The following is a 13,513-nucleotide window of genomic DNA, read 5'->3' on the forward strand; positions in this document are numbered from 1 at the left end:
AACACTCACAAGGCGTTAGAAGGCAGCCCGCGTGGTGGGAGGTGGTCATTCTCCTGGGGTTGCAGGTGGGGAAAGTGAGTCCAAGGGAGTGAGGTGACTTGCCCAGGGTCCCCCAGTAGGGACTGAGGGAACCGCCACTCAAAACAGCCCCTGGAACTTAGGAGGCCACGCCCCACTTGCTCCTCCCGCAGAGCCAGCAGCTCAGGCTCTGCCTCAGATTCTGAGGTCCTGCCCCTTGGGGCAAGGCCCAATTAAAGCCCTGGTCTGATCCTAGACTGTCCACCAGCCAGCCTAAGGGCCTAAGGCCGTGAAAGTTAACTGGCCACTCGGGATGGTCATTGGTGGGGCTGAGGGGCAGGGATGGGTACGTGGAGGGTGGGGGGTGGGAACGTAGGGACAACACTGGGAGAGCTGGGTTGGACTTTTGCTGTGACCATGGTCAGGGACTTGCTTCTGAGCCTCAGTTACTCCATCGGCGGCTCTGGGACACCTCCTCTCACAGCCCCCATCACCTCCTTCCTTCACCTGAGGTTGGGCCCTGATTTGCAGCTGCTCCTGACCCTGGGGTCCACCCAGCAGCGTCTGCTCTGGGCAGCGGGCCTGGCACCCAGCTCAGAGGGCGCCAGACCTGAATGTCCTGAGACTGGGACCGGGGGAGGTCTTTCCACAGCAGAGGCGCCCAGACCCCAGAGTGGCAGCCTCTAGACCAGTGGTTCTCAGCCTTCCTAATGCCACGACCCTTTAATACAGTTCCTCATGTTGTGGTGACCCCCAATTTCGTTGTTACAAATATGAACATAATTAAAGCATAGTGATTAATCACAAAAACAATATGTATTTATATATGTGTTTTTCGGTGGTCTTAGGCGACCGCTGTGAAAGGGTCGTTCGACCCCCCAAGGGGTCACGACCCACAGGTTGAGAACCGCTGCTCTAGAGGATGAGTTCCCCGTTGCCCAAGAAGTGCATGACACAAGATCCCAGTTCCCAAACTGAGACGAGTCCCAGGTGTTTATTGCAACAGCAGATGTGGGTGCAGTTCTCAAAAAGGTTCTCCCAGCAGGCTCGGGAGGGCAAGCCACCCGTGTCCCCGGGAGTCCTGCATCTGCAGCTATGGGGAACCTGACCCTTAGAGGAGATGGATTTTCTGTTTCAGATCATTGATAACCAGGATGCAGCTGGCTCAGGCAGTCCAGAATCCAGGGAACTTCCTGAACACAGGGAGCGGCCCTTAGGGCCTAGAGGAGAGTGGCCAAATCTTCTCCTAAAACATAATCCCACCTCTCCCCAGGCTCCTAAGACCTCCCACCTCTCTCCTCCCAGCTCCTTTTCCATCCCTGGCTGCTACTCCAACACCCGAAGCTGGTTCCCCCCCCCCAGAGCCTTTGCACAGGTTCCTTCTGCTGCAGGCTCTTCCCTATGGCTGGCTCCTCTCTATACCCAGCCGCATCTTTTCAGGGACAAGCCAACCTCTTGGCTGATGTGGCCACGCAGCCCCCCGTCATTCCCTGCCCCTGTTGCCTTCATAGCCCTCATCACTCTCTGAAATTCCTATCTAGATATTCACTTCTTGGTCTGAACCTCGGAGGGCAGGGCTGGGCTGGATCTGTGTCCCTGGCTCCAGGACAGGCAGGCCTTGCTGACTGAGTGCCTGGAGGGGACTCCTTCCCTGCTCTGGTGTAAACAGAGTTTCTGGTGGAGGTGGGGGTGTCACGGCCTCGCACTGGTTCCCAGGACCCCCAACTCAGACCTGGCCCCCGTTCAGAGTCTGTCAGCGGCCCTCACTGCTGTCTCAGTCTCTCTCACTATCTCTGGGTCTGTCTCTTGCTCACTGTCTCTCTCAGTCTCTGACTCTTTCACTCTGTCTCTCTTGTCTCTGTGTCCCCCTACCTCTGTCCCTCACCATCTCTGTCTCTCTCACTATCTCTCTGTCTCTAGCTCGCCATCTCTCTCACGGTCACCATCGCTCTGTCTCTGTCGGTCTCTGGCCCTTTCGCCATCTCTGTCCCCCCGCTGTGGCCGGGCCAGGCCCAGGGCCCGGGGTGAGAGGCAGGCAGAGCTTCCACGGCTTGTTTTCCACCCTCGCTGGCAGAGGGCCCAGCAGGGCTGCTGTTCAGGAATCTTCCCGCCACCCTGCTCTAGCCACCAGACACAGCCACCACTGGCCTCGCCTCCCGGCACATTCTGTTCTGAGCAGGCTGTGCTGAGGCTAGACAGGAGGGGGGACAATTCCCTGCTGGGCTCCAGTTACAGGACAGCCTGTCCTGGTGGGGATGCTCCCTGCTGCCTCCCCTCCCTGCTGTGGGCTTAGATCTTCCTGGATTGGGCCCCTCTGCCAGCTCATCCCCACCTCAGGGCCTTTGCTCAGCCCCACCTGTTGTGCCTTTTACCTGGAGCTTCCTCTCCCCAGATCTGCCCGGGACCTTCTCTCCTGCGGGGCCTCAGGCCACACACCACCTCCTCAGGACACTCTCCTGGTGTCTAGGCCAGAGCGCCCTGGGGGTCCCCTACCCTGGCCTGGTGTGTTTTGCTTCCTGATCTTTTCCCTTCCCCAGAGTCACATAGCTGCAGAGTTGTTTGTTGTGGTGGTTTCTGTTGCCCCGGAGCCCTGCGGTGCGGGGTCCTTGCTCCAGGCACACAGAGTACGTGTTCAGTGAATAGTTCAGAATTGATGTCACTTCCCCGCAAAGCTCAGCTCTGCTGAAGCTGCCCAGGCTCACTCGCTCACTCCCCTCCCCCTCAGCCTGCCGGACCGCGCACCCCTGCTGCTCCCTGCAGCCCCCTGCTGCTCCCTGCAGCCCCCTGCTGCTCCCTGCACCCACAGTCTCCCTGCCCCCCAGCCTTTGCCCAGGGAATCCTCCACGAGATGCACCTTTTCCAGCAAGGGGCTGAGTCTCTGTCGCTTAGGCCCCCAGGGCCCGCACACAGGACGGCCCTAATGCACACACACGTGCAGAAGCACACACATGCACGTGCACACGTAGACACTCGGAAACGGACCAGTGAGCAGGCACCAAGAATGCTAGCATCTGTCCAAACAGGTACAACAGTGATGACCAGGCTCAGCCCAGCGCTGGGCGCCCGCAGCCCCGGCGGAGGGCTTGAGGGTGTTCACATGCAGTCCCCACTCCAGTGGAAGTGGCCGTGGCCTCCTGGTCCAGGGGGAACAGGATGTGGATTGAATCTAAGCCGGGTGCACGCAGACTTATCCGCGCGGTCTCTGCCCTTGGTTTCCCTGTCCCGGAGTCTTCACCACTTTATTTTTCGTGTTAAAGGAAGGCCAGGAAAGTCCCCACAAAGCCTCAGGCTGGGCAAGGGGCCCAGGAGAATGGGTGACTCAGCAGGTGGCCATTGGTGCCTGCCACCCTGGGCAGCTGCCTGGGAGACTCACAGAGAAGAACAATGAAGGATGGGGGCCAAAGGGTAAACAGGGCCCTGCCCCCAACAGCGGGTGGGGGAGGGGAGGACTCCTCTGTGCTCCAATACCTCAGCCCTGACGGATTCATTCACAGGTGGGGAAACTGAGGCACAGAGAACAGGTGACTTGCCCCAGGCCCACCAGCCAGGATGGGGCAGGCAGGAACCTCCGAGCCTTGAGGGCATCTGCTCTCCCTGCCTGGATTCAGTGAGCAAAAGGAGCCAAGTCCAGAAGTGGACATGTGATCAAATCTGGCCAATTAGAGCCTTTTTTCACCACAGACTCGGGAATTGGTTCAGGGATGGGCATGTGACCCTGGGAGTACGGGGGCTCCCTGGAGGTGAGGATGGGCCATCCTGCCGCCGTGGCAAGGATAGCGGGACAGAACCCCAAGGACATTGTGGTGGAATCCACAGATACCTCCAGCCCCATGGAGTCAGTGGAGTCATAGGGAAGGATGGGGAATGGTAGGTGCTGGGGCGGCTTCCAAGAGAGGAGGACATTGGAGTTGGGGCTTTGATGGATGAAGAGGAGTTCACCAGGGAGCTAGGCATTCAGGTAGAGGGAATAACTGTGCAGCCACAGCAGGCAAGCTAGAGCCGGCTGGGCTGGAATACCGAGAGGGCGTAGCAGCACTGTTTGTTTATTTGCTCCTTGGCTGGGTATTCCCCCACCGCAGCCCAGCCCCTGAGTGTGTGACCGGGGCTGTTTTGTTTGCAGCTGACGTTCGGTTAATGTTTGTGACGTGGGTGGCCCTTCTTTGGGGAACAGATGGGTGAGATGGGCTGGGGGTGGTGAATACGGGGAGGGTACATCCACCAGCAGGAAGGCCTGCAGCTGCTTGGAGCCTGGGAGCCTGGGAGCCACAGGACAGGCAGGAGGGTGATTCTCTGTTTATAAACCCTGACCCCAGGCAGGCTCGGTGCTCCAGAGGAAGGAAGGTTAGAGCTCAGCGGCTGGACTCTGGGCTCCACCCCTCTCTTCCTGTGTGACCCTGGGCTAGTGGCAACACCTCTCTGAGCCTTAGTTTCCTCATCTGGAACCTGATCTCACTGTAGGACGGGGTCAATAGGGGCCAATAGTGGGCATGAGAGGACGTAAGGTCTGTGGGGCTGGATGGGGGTGCGGAGACAGTGGGGGGGAGGAGGGGATGGGCCTCCAGGACATTCCATCAGCAGTTCTCAGCCTCTTTGAAAACAGGAAGCTAGCTCTCGAGGGAGCCCCCAGCAGCGCTTCCTGAGCTTCCTCATGATGTGGCGAGGGCGGGGGGGGGGGGGGGGGGGGGGGGGGGGGGGGGGGGGACGGATGGTCAGGCGGCCTGGAAAGAGGTAGTGCTAACAGGGTGCACCCCTGTGTTGCGTGTCGGCCTTGCCAGTGGAGCCACCCAGAGGTGTGTGCGCACGTGTTATATGGACCTCGAATGTGGGTTTACACATCTCGGCCGATGCGGGAAGCAGACGTGTGTTGCTCTGTGCATGGCCAGTCTGGGTTTGGTGTCGGCGGGGTGTCTGTCAGCAGTGGGTAGTGGTGTGTGCCGGCCACTACCGGCCTGTGCTGGGCTGGGCTGGTTTGTACTGCCCGGTGCTGGCAGATGGGAGCCACCCCAGGTCTCTTTATCCCCAGGCCCACCCTGCTTCAGCTGCCAGTGGTCACTCTAGATTCCATCTTTTCCCTGCTCCAAACCCACCATGGCTCCTCTTGGTCCCCAAGGCTCTGCATGGCCCCATCTCCTTTCCTTCCATTTGCCCATCTACCATTGCTTACCGGCCTCCAGCCCACTTGCTTCCTTGCTGTCCCTTGAAGCTCCCAAATAGGTTCTTGCCTCAGGGCATTTGAACTTGCTATGCCCACTGGCCAGGCTGCTCCTCCCCCCTCCCCTCCCCCCCTCTCCATCTCTCAGGCCTCAGAATAATGGCCTTGCATGATTCACCCCCTCATGATTCTCAACCACCCCTGCCCCACCCCCAGTCTGGACCACAGGCCTCAGCTTTGACTTCGTCTGCATCCTAAGATGGGTGGAGCCTCAGTTTATTCTTCTGTAAACCGGACCAATCTTGGTGTGGCCTCACTTGACCAGAGTCACCCAGAAAGTGGAAAAGCCTGGATTCAAACCTGGGCTGGTCTGATCTCAGAGCCTTTACCTTGTCCAAGTAGGAGAAACACTTGTGGGTCAGGGACAGTCTGGGGTCCCTCAGCCTTGGAGGCCAGATGAGGCCAAACTGGAGCCTCCTACACGTTCCTGGATGCCTTTTATCTTGCTGGCAAACTTCTATTCATCCTTCAAAACCTCACCTCTAATACCCCTCTTTCTCTGACCCAGTCCTGACCCCAGGGGCTGAGGGCATCTGTGTCTGGCTGCCAGGGCTGAGGCCTCTCAGGAGTCCAACAACACCCAGCCAGAAACATGAGACCATGTTTTCCACACGCAGACTTTCTGGATCTGGCCCCGGTGCCCCTGCCAGGCTTAACCCCAGGAGGTGCCTCCTGCTGGCGTATCACCCTCCGGCCCTGCCAAGCTCTGTGGTGTAGAAGGGCAGGCAAGACAGTCCACTTGACCCAGAGGCCCGTGTGTTTGGGGGAACTTTCCTGCTCAGGCCAGTGGCCCTTCTGGCCTCGGCTCACGCCAGCCCCACACCAGGCTGGTTCACCGGTGGAACGGACCAGAGATAATCTAAGGCCCAGGCAGTGCCGTGGAAACTTTTTGCTGGTATCTCAGTGCCCCAACCCAGGGCAGCCCCGGGGACTGTGAAATGAGGCTCAGATCCCTCACACACCCTCCGCAGCCCCCACAGCCTCCATCACAACAGGTTCAGTCCTACCTCAGGGCCTTTGCACATGCTGTTCCTTCTGCCCAGACAGCCCTTCTTTCACTCCCCACAAGCCCTCACCTTCTCCTGTTTCAGGTCCAAGTCCAAACATCCCCTCCTCAGAGGCCCGTCAGCCTCCCGACCAAAGCTGCCCCAGTTTCTCTCTCAGCTCCTCCCTGTGCTTCTAGAATTCATAAATAGAATAGATTGCTGGGTTCACTGCTGCCCTCTGCCTCCCTCTGTAAAGGGTGTCCTGAGGGCAGAGCCTCAGTGAGAGTCCAATGAACGCACCACAACAAATGAGATGGCAGGAACCTGGAGCATGTCCCCCAAGGGAGGGGATCCCTGCCTCACCCCCGGCCCCCAAATCCTCGCTGCCTCCCTCCCCCGGAGCCTGCTTGGTGTTTGGGGTAGTGGTGGGGGAACAGACAGCCCCACGCGTTATCCGGGCACCGGCCTCTCCCACGAAACCCTCCCATCACGGCCTGGAGCGCTGTTCTCCCAGACTCAGGCCTAGAGAGGCCCCTATTCTGGCCCCTCCCCCGCCGCATGGATGGACGTCCAAGGTCACAGAGGCCCTGTCCCCGTGGCCATGCTCTGCTCCCACCCAGACGTAGCTCCCCATCTCCCTCGGGAGAAGGTCCAGCTCTTCAGCTCAGAGTCCCTGGTCCTGCCTAAGAGGCGGGAGCCGTCCTTTCTCCTCTGCCTAATTGACTCCCGCCAGAGACCAAACCTTCACTGCACCGGCTTGTCAGCATGTCGGGCTGGATGTGACTCTTGCCAAGTCCAGGGACTCGCTGTTTGCACCGTGTATGACACCAGGGACCACTGACCCCTAACAGGATCCTGAACGCAGTATGGGGGCCAGGGGCTGCCCAAGAACTTAGAACAGGAATCAACAGCTTTTTCTATAAATTGCCAGATGAGCAATACCTGAGGCTTTGCTGGCCATGCTGTCTCTGATTGTAACTATTCCACTCTGCTCACTGGCAAGCAGCCCTGAACAACACACAAGTGAGGGGCCATGGCTGGATTTCGATAAAACTTTATTTGTGGCCCTGGCTGGTTTTACTCAAGGGTTAGAGCAGTGGTTCTCAACCTTCCTAATGCCGCAACCCTTTAATACAGTTCCTCATGTTGTGGTGACCCCCAACCGTAACATTATTTTCATTGCTACTTCATAACTGTAATTTTTAAAAATATATTTTATTGATTTTTTACAGAGAGGAAGGGAGAGGGATATAGAGTTAGAAACATTGATGAGAGAGAAACACCGATCAGCTGCCTCCTGCACATTCCCTACTGGGTATGTGCCCGCAACCAAGGTACATGCCCTTGACCGGAATCGAACCTGGGACCCTTGAGTCCGCAGGCCGACGCCCTATCCACTGAGCCAAAACGGTTAGGGCCATAACTGTAATGTTGCTACTGTTATGAATCGTAATGTAAATATCTGATATGCAGGATGTATTTTCATTGTTACAAATTGAACATAATTAAAGCATAGTGATTGACCACAAAAACAATATGTAATTATATATGTGTTTTCCGATGGTCTTAGGCGACCCCTGTGAAAGGGTCGTTCGACCCCCAAAGGGGTCTCGACCCACAGGTTGAGAACCACTGGGTTAGAGCGTTGGTCCAAAGGTCGCAGGTTTGATTCCCGGTCAAGGGCACATACCTCATTTGCAGGTTCAATTCCTGGCCCCCAGTTGGGGCGAGAGTAGGAGGCAACCAATCAATGTGTGTCTCTCTCTCCTCCCCCCACCCCTTTTCACTCTCGTGGGGAAAAAAATGTCTTCACTCCTGGGTGAGAATTTTTTAAAAATAATTTTTAAAAAACTTTACTTGTGGACGCTGAACTTTGAATTTCATATGGTTTTGATATCTCACAATACATTGTCTTTTGGTCTGAAATGGTGTGAACGCTATTTCTAGGTCATGAGCAGAGCTGTAGCTGGCCAGCCGCTGGGTGAGGTATCAAAGTATCAAGACTCATTGTTACGAAGAATCGGAGAGTCGCAAGGCTGTTAAAAGACCTTCCAGGTAACCAGCTGAGAAATATTAGGGCAGGTTGATGACTCAGAGGGACCATCGACAGGTAGCAGGTATCTGGACAGATGTTTATTTTTAGTATCAGAACAAAGCAAGCATTGGCTGCTGAGGGGGTCAGGGCCTGGACTGAAGTCTGACCAGCCCCTGGCCCTGCACCTCACCAACCAGGCAGGGCACTGCTGCCCGTTCTCCGAGCGCTGTTTACCGAGTATCCAGTGACAGGGACGGGTGGCAGGGTATCGAGTCGCAGGGCAGTCACACCTAGATTTGGGCACAGTGACAACGGCTCTGGACCAGCTGTTTACAGTGACAGGAGACCAGCTGTTTACAGGGGACTGGCCTCCCTGTGTCAGGCGCCAGAGTCCAGATGGTCCAGGGAATGAGCTCCTGGTTTCCCAGAGGCCTGGTCCCGGAGCCCCGCTCCTGCAGCGGCCGCCAGCACCAGAGTGAGAATGAGGGAGGGGCTCCTGACCCAGGCAGAGGGCACTTTTGCTCACTCAGGAACCTCAGACCGGTCTTGGGCTACTTGGAGGCAGAAATCGAATGCTAAAGGCGTTGGGTCCCATGGTCTGGCTTCTATCCTCCCTCTCTTCACCCCTGGCTGAGCCACCCCGGGCACAGCACTTAACCCTCTGGGCTTCCTCTCCCTGATATGTGAAATGGGCAGCATGACACATCAGGGTTGCCAGATGAAAATACAGGCTACTCAGTGAACTTTGAATTTCAGGTAAACAATAAAAAAAGACTGTTTTAGTGTATTTCATGCAACATTTGGGATATACTTATAAGGTTAAAATGGATTTGGTTGGCCTGGCCGGCATGGCCCAGTGGTTGAGCATCGACCTAGGAATCTGGAGGTCACGGTTCGATTCCCGGTCAGGGCACATGTCCGGGTTGCAGGCTCGATCCCCAGTGAGGGGCATGCAGGAGGCAGCCGATCCATGATTCTCTCTCATCATTGATGTTTCTATCTCTCTGTCCCTCTCCCTTCCTCTCTGAAATGAATAAAAAAAATTTTTTTAATAAATAAAAAAAATAAAATGTATTGGTTGTTTATGTGAAATTTAAAGTCAACTGAGGGCCTAGATGTTTATTTGCTAATTCTGAGCCCCATCCCCTCCCCGCCCCCCCCTCATCCCCCCAAGCCCCTGCCTAGGCTGAAGCCCCCAAAGGAAGTTTGAAGATCCTGAGGGGCCCCCAGCCCAGGCTCTGAGAAAGTACCTGATGTCTCTCTCGTAGGCCTGGGGTCCATCATCCTCGCCTTTCCCAACATGGGAAAGCCGGGCCCAAGTAAGGTCTGGTGATTGGCCCCTAAATGCATCATCTGTCTCCGGTGAACAGCAGCAGGGCTGATGTGACAAGAACGACACCCTGACTCAGGAATTCCACGGGAACATCAGCAGGAGCCTCTGGCCACAGGGGTCCCGCCCCGCAGGAGGCAGGGGCCTGCTTCCTTCCTTCACAGCGTGTGCCCAGGGCCCCGAGCCCAGCCTGCTCAGTGAAGAGTGATTGAGTGAGTGAAAGGTGGGAATCAATAGTTATCGAATTCAATGATCGATCCTACCTCTCTTTATTGAATACTTACTGTGTGCCAGGCACCTCCACCCCTGCCCGCCACGGATCCCCACCAACAGGGGAGCGGCCTATCAATCCAGTCATCGCCATAAACACAAACTTACAACTTGGACAAGCCCTGCCAAAGGGAACTAACCCCCTGTTCCCGGTGCTGGGACCCCTGCATGTGGTCCAGGAGGGCTTTCCAGTGGAGGTGACATCTGACAGGGGCATGGGAGAGGAGATTTGTAAGTATAAACAGGAGGCCGCAAGTGCCAGACAGAGGGTACAGGGTGGGAGGGAACAGGATGCTTTCGGGGGCTGTCCTGGTGCCACCCCCGGCTCCCTTTGACAGTTTGCAGGCTCCAGCAGACAGCCGACAAGGCTAAGTTTGAGTGGCCAGGGTTGCCTGGCCAGTCGGACGGGAAGAAGTGTTCTCGGTCGCCCACAGGACAAAAGACAAAAGCCCCAGCACATCCTCAGCCCAGGCGGGGGCGAGACAGTGCCTGGCACCACCCGGGCCCTGGAATTTCCCAAGTTGCCTGCCCGCCCAGTGCTCCCTCCAACCCATGTTGCCATGGCCACCTGGCGGGGGCTGGGGGCACAGAGCAGAAGGCATGGGATGTGGCCATAGGCTGCTGGGCGGGGTCAGGAGGCAAAGAGCTTTGGGATGCCCCCCGGAAACTCGAACAGGGCTGAGATGGCACAGGAGCCACCACCACACACTGACGGCCACCAGTGCCCGTGAATGCCCAGCCGGGACCCGCTGCTGGAGGAGAGCTCACTCAACAGCTACCAAAGCCCCTCCAGGCTCGTTCCATAAGCATCTCGGGGAATCGGAGGCTCCGGAGGATGAGCTGCTGGCCGGGCGCTTGTGGTGAACCCGGGATGTGGCAGGTGTTCGTTCAAAATCCCGAAGGCCGAGCGACTTAAACACAGACATGCATGTCCTTCAGTTCTGGATGCTACTGTGTCTCTTCACATAGCAACAGGGCACAGGCACTGCGTGCGTGCGTGCGTGCGTGCCTTTTGTTAGGACACTGATTCCATCACGGAACTCCACCCTCATGACTCCATCGCCTCCCAGGGGCCCCGCCTCTAATCACCATCACATCGGGTCAGGGTTTCAGGTTGTGAAATCTGGGGGGACACATTTAGTCTGTAACAACACCCATCTTTCTTTCACTTCTGAGGTGAGAAGACGGAGGAGGCCCAGAACCCCAGGCCAGGATGGGGTCCATTGAAACTGCCGGTCCGTTTGCCTCTAATCTCGGTAGCACTGGCCCCAAAATGGTGGCACTTCGGCCAACTGCAGCGGGAAATGGGCTGACCCGCCGCCAGGCCCTGGGGGAGTGAGGCAGGAGGAGTCCCCAGCTCCCTGCCCCTGGAATCCGTAACTCGCTGCATTCATCACTGGATGCTGGGGGCGAGGGAGGGGATGGGCTGCACAGGGGCCACAGTGGAACCTTCTGGACAATGGGAACATTATATCTGGGTTAACAGTTCCAGGACTGGACACAGGCACATCCAAATGTACTCTGTTTCATGTGAGTTATACTCCGGCCGACCGGATCCTTAAAGAAGTTCTAGGACAGCCATTTGCAATCTTTTTCATCTCATGGTACACATAGACGAACTACTAAAATTCTGCACACGCCCTACCTGGTTTGGCTCAGTGGATAGAGCGTCGGCCTGCGGACTGAAAGGTCTCAGGTTCAATTCCGGTCAAGGGCATGTACCTTGATTGCGGGCACATCCCCAGTGAGGGGTGTGCAGGAGGCGGCTGATCGATGTTTCTAACTCCCTATCCCTCTCCTTTCCTCTCTGTAAAATATAAAATATATTAAAGTTCTGCACACACACAAAAATACATTTTTTGCTGATCTGACAACATGATAGGTATAATTTTGGTTCATTCACACCAGATGGCTATTGTCATTTTTCACTTGACAATCTAAGGGAAAAGAGGTCAGTGTCCCTGACTAAAGAGTCAGATTGCATGTTTTAAAAATTCTTGCAGCATGCCCGGCCGGTGTGGCTCCGTGGTTGGGGGTTGACCTATGAACCAAGAAGTCCCGGGTTTGATTCCCGGGTTGGGGCACATGCCTGGGTTTCGGGTTTGATCCCCCATAGGGAGTGTACAGGAGGTAGCCAATGAGAAACATCGATGTTTCTATCCTTCCCCTTCCTCTCTTTCTAAAGTCAATAAAAACATAATAAAAACCTATGCGGCACACTAGTGTGCCACGGCACACTGGTTGAAAATCACTGTTCTAGAGTATTTTATTTTGAGACTCTGGGGAAAAGGCAACATAAGAGCAAAATCTAAGTGCTGCGTATGTGCTCTCCTGTTTTGGAAACTCCTGCTTTTGACTGTAGCTCTGGAAGGATGAAACTCTATTCTCCAATGTCCAGGCTGCCTGTAATGCTCTTTTTCTCATTTCAAAGGAAAACACATCAGCCCTCGACCAGGTGGCTCACTTGTTTGGAGCATCATCCCGTCCACCAAAGGGCTGTGGGTTCCATTCCTGATCAGGGCACATATCGGGGTTACAGGTTCGATCCCCGGGGGGGGCACATATGTGAGGCAACAGATCGATGTTTCTCTCTCACATCAATGTTTCTCTCTCTCTCTCAAAATAACAACAACAACAACAATAAAAACATATCCTTGGGTGAGGATTCAAAACTGAAAAGATAAAAAAGTAAAAAATAAAACACATCTGTATTTTAAATTGTGTAATTATTAATATACTGTGTGTGAAATGGTATCTAAATAAAGAAAAAAGGTGAAACAGTCCATGGAGAAGTGGAGGTACTATAGCTGGCCCGGACGTGCACACAGGCGCTGCCTCGGTTTCCCTCTCTGTACGTGGGGTGACAGCCCCTGCTGTGGCCTGAGGTGGGGACCCGGTGTTGCCGTAGCGGCTGTCGGGCTGGGATGAGTAAACCCTGAGCTGGTTTGGTATCTTCTGACTCTCGGCTGTTCCGTTGCTTTACGCTGAGGTACGTCACTGTCCAGACGCTTGCGCTGTTACTTTTCAGGGCCGGAGAGGCTCTGCTGGGGCCACCCGGTGCGGCAGCGGCGCTGTCCCGGCCACGGTCTGGGGCACAGCTGCTATTCCAGAACAATCTTGGGGGCGGTGAGGAACCCACACCAGTGTCTTGACACCCTGGAGTCCCTGGTCGCCAACGTTGGACTCGGGGTGACCAATGGGGGAGCTTATGGCTCAACAACGGGACCTGGAACACCGGGAACACCTGGACCTGGGACCGGGACGCTTGGAGGCTCAGCAGCATGGCGCTGGGGGCGGGATGAACAGAGTCGGACGAGGTGGCCGGGCCTCGCCTGCAAGTGCAGCCCATCAACCATTCACTGGAAGTTCAACATAGCTCAGCCCACTCGGACTGGAGGCCCGGGGGTAGGTGCGGAGGTCGGGGGGGAGATCAGACAGGGACCCCAATCTACCTGTGAGACAGACAGTGGGAGACAGAGGCTGACACTGAGGGAGAGAAATAGGAGACAGACAGAGACCGTGGAGGGACAGAAATAGCACAAAGGGAGACAGACACAGAGAGACAGGGAGACAGTAGGAGAAATAAAGAGACACAGAGAAGCAGAAAAAATTCCCGGGCCCCAAATCTGGCCCATGGACTCCTCCCTTTTCCCCTTCCGACG

This window comes from Myotis yumanensis, unplaced genomic scaffold (genome assembly GCF_028538775.1).
Source record: "Myotis yumanensis isolate MYYU_CA2020_CCGP unplaced genomic scaffold, mMyoYum1.0.hap1 SCAF_5, whole genome shotgun sequence".
In the NCBI taxonomy this organism is placed as follows: Eukaryota; Metazoa; Chordata; class Mammalia; order Chiroptera; family Vespertilionidae; genus Myotis; species Myotis yumanensis.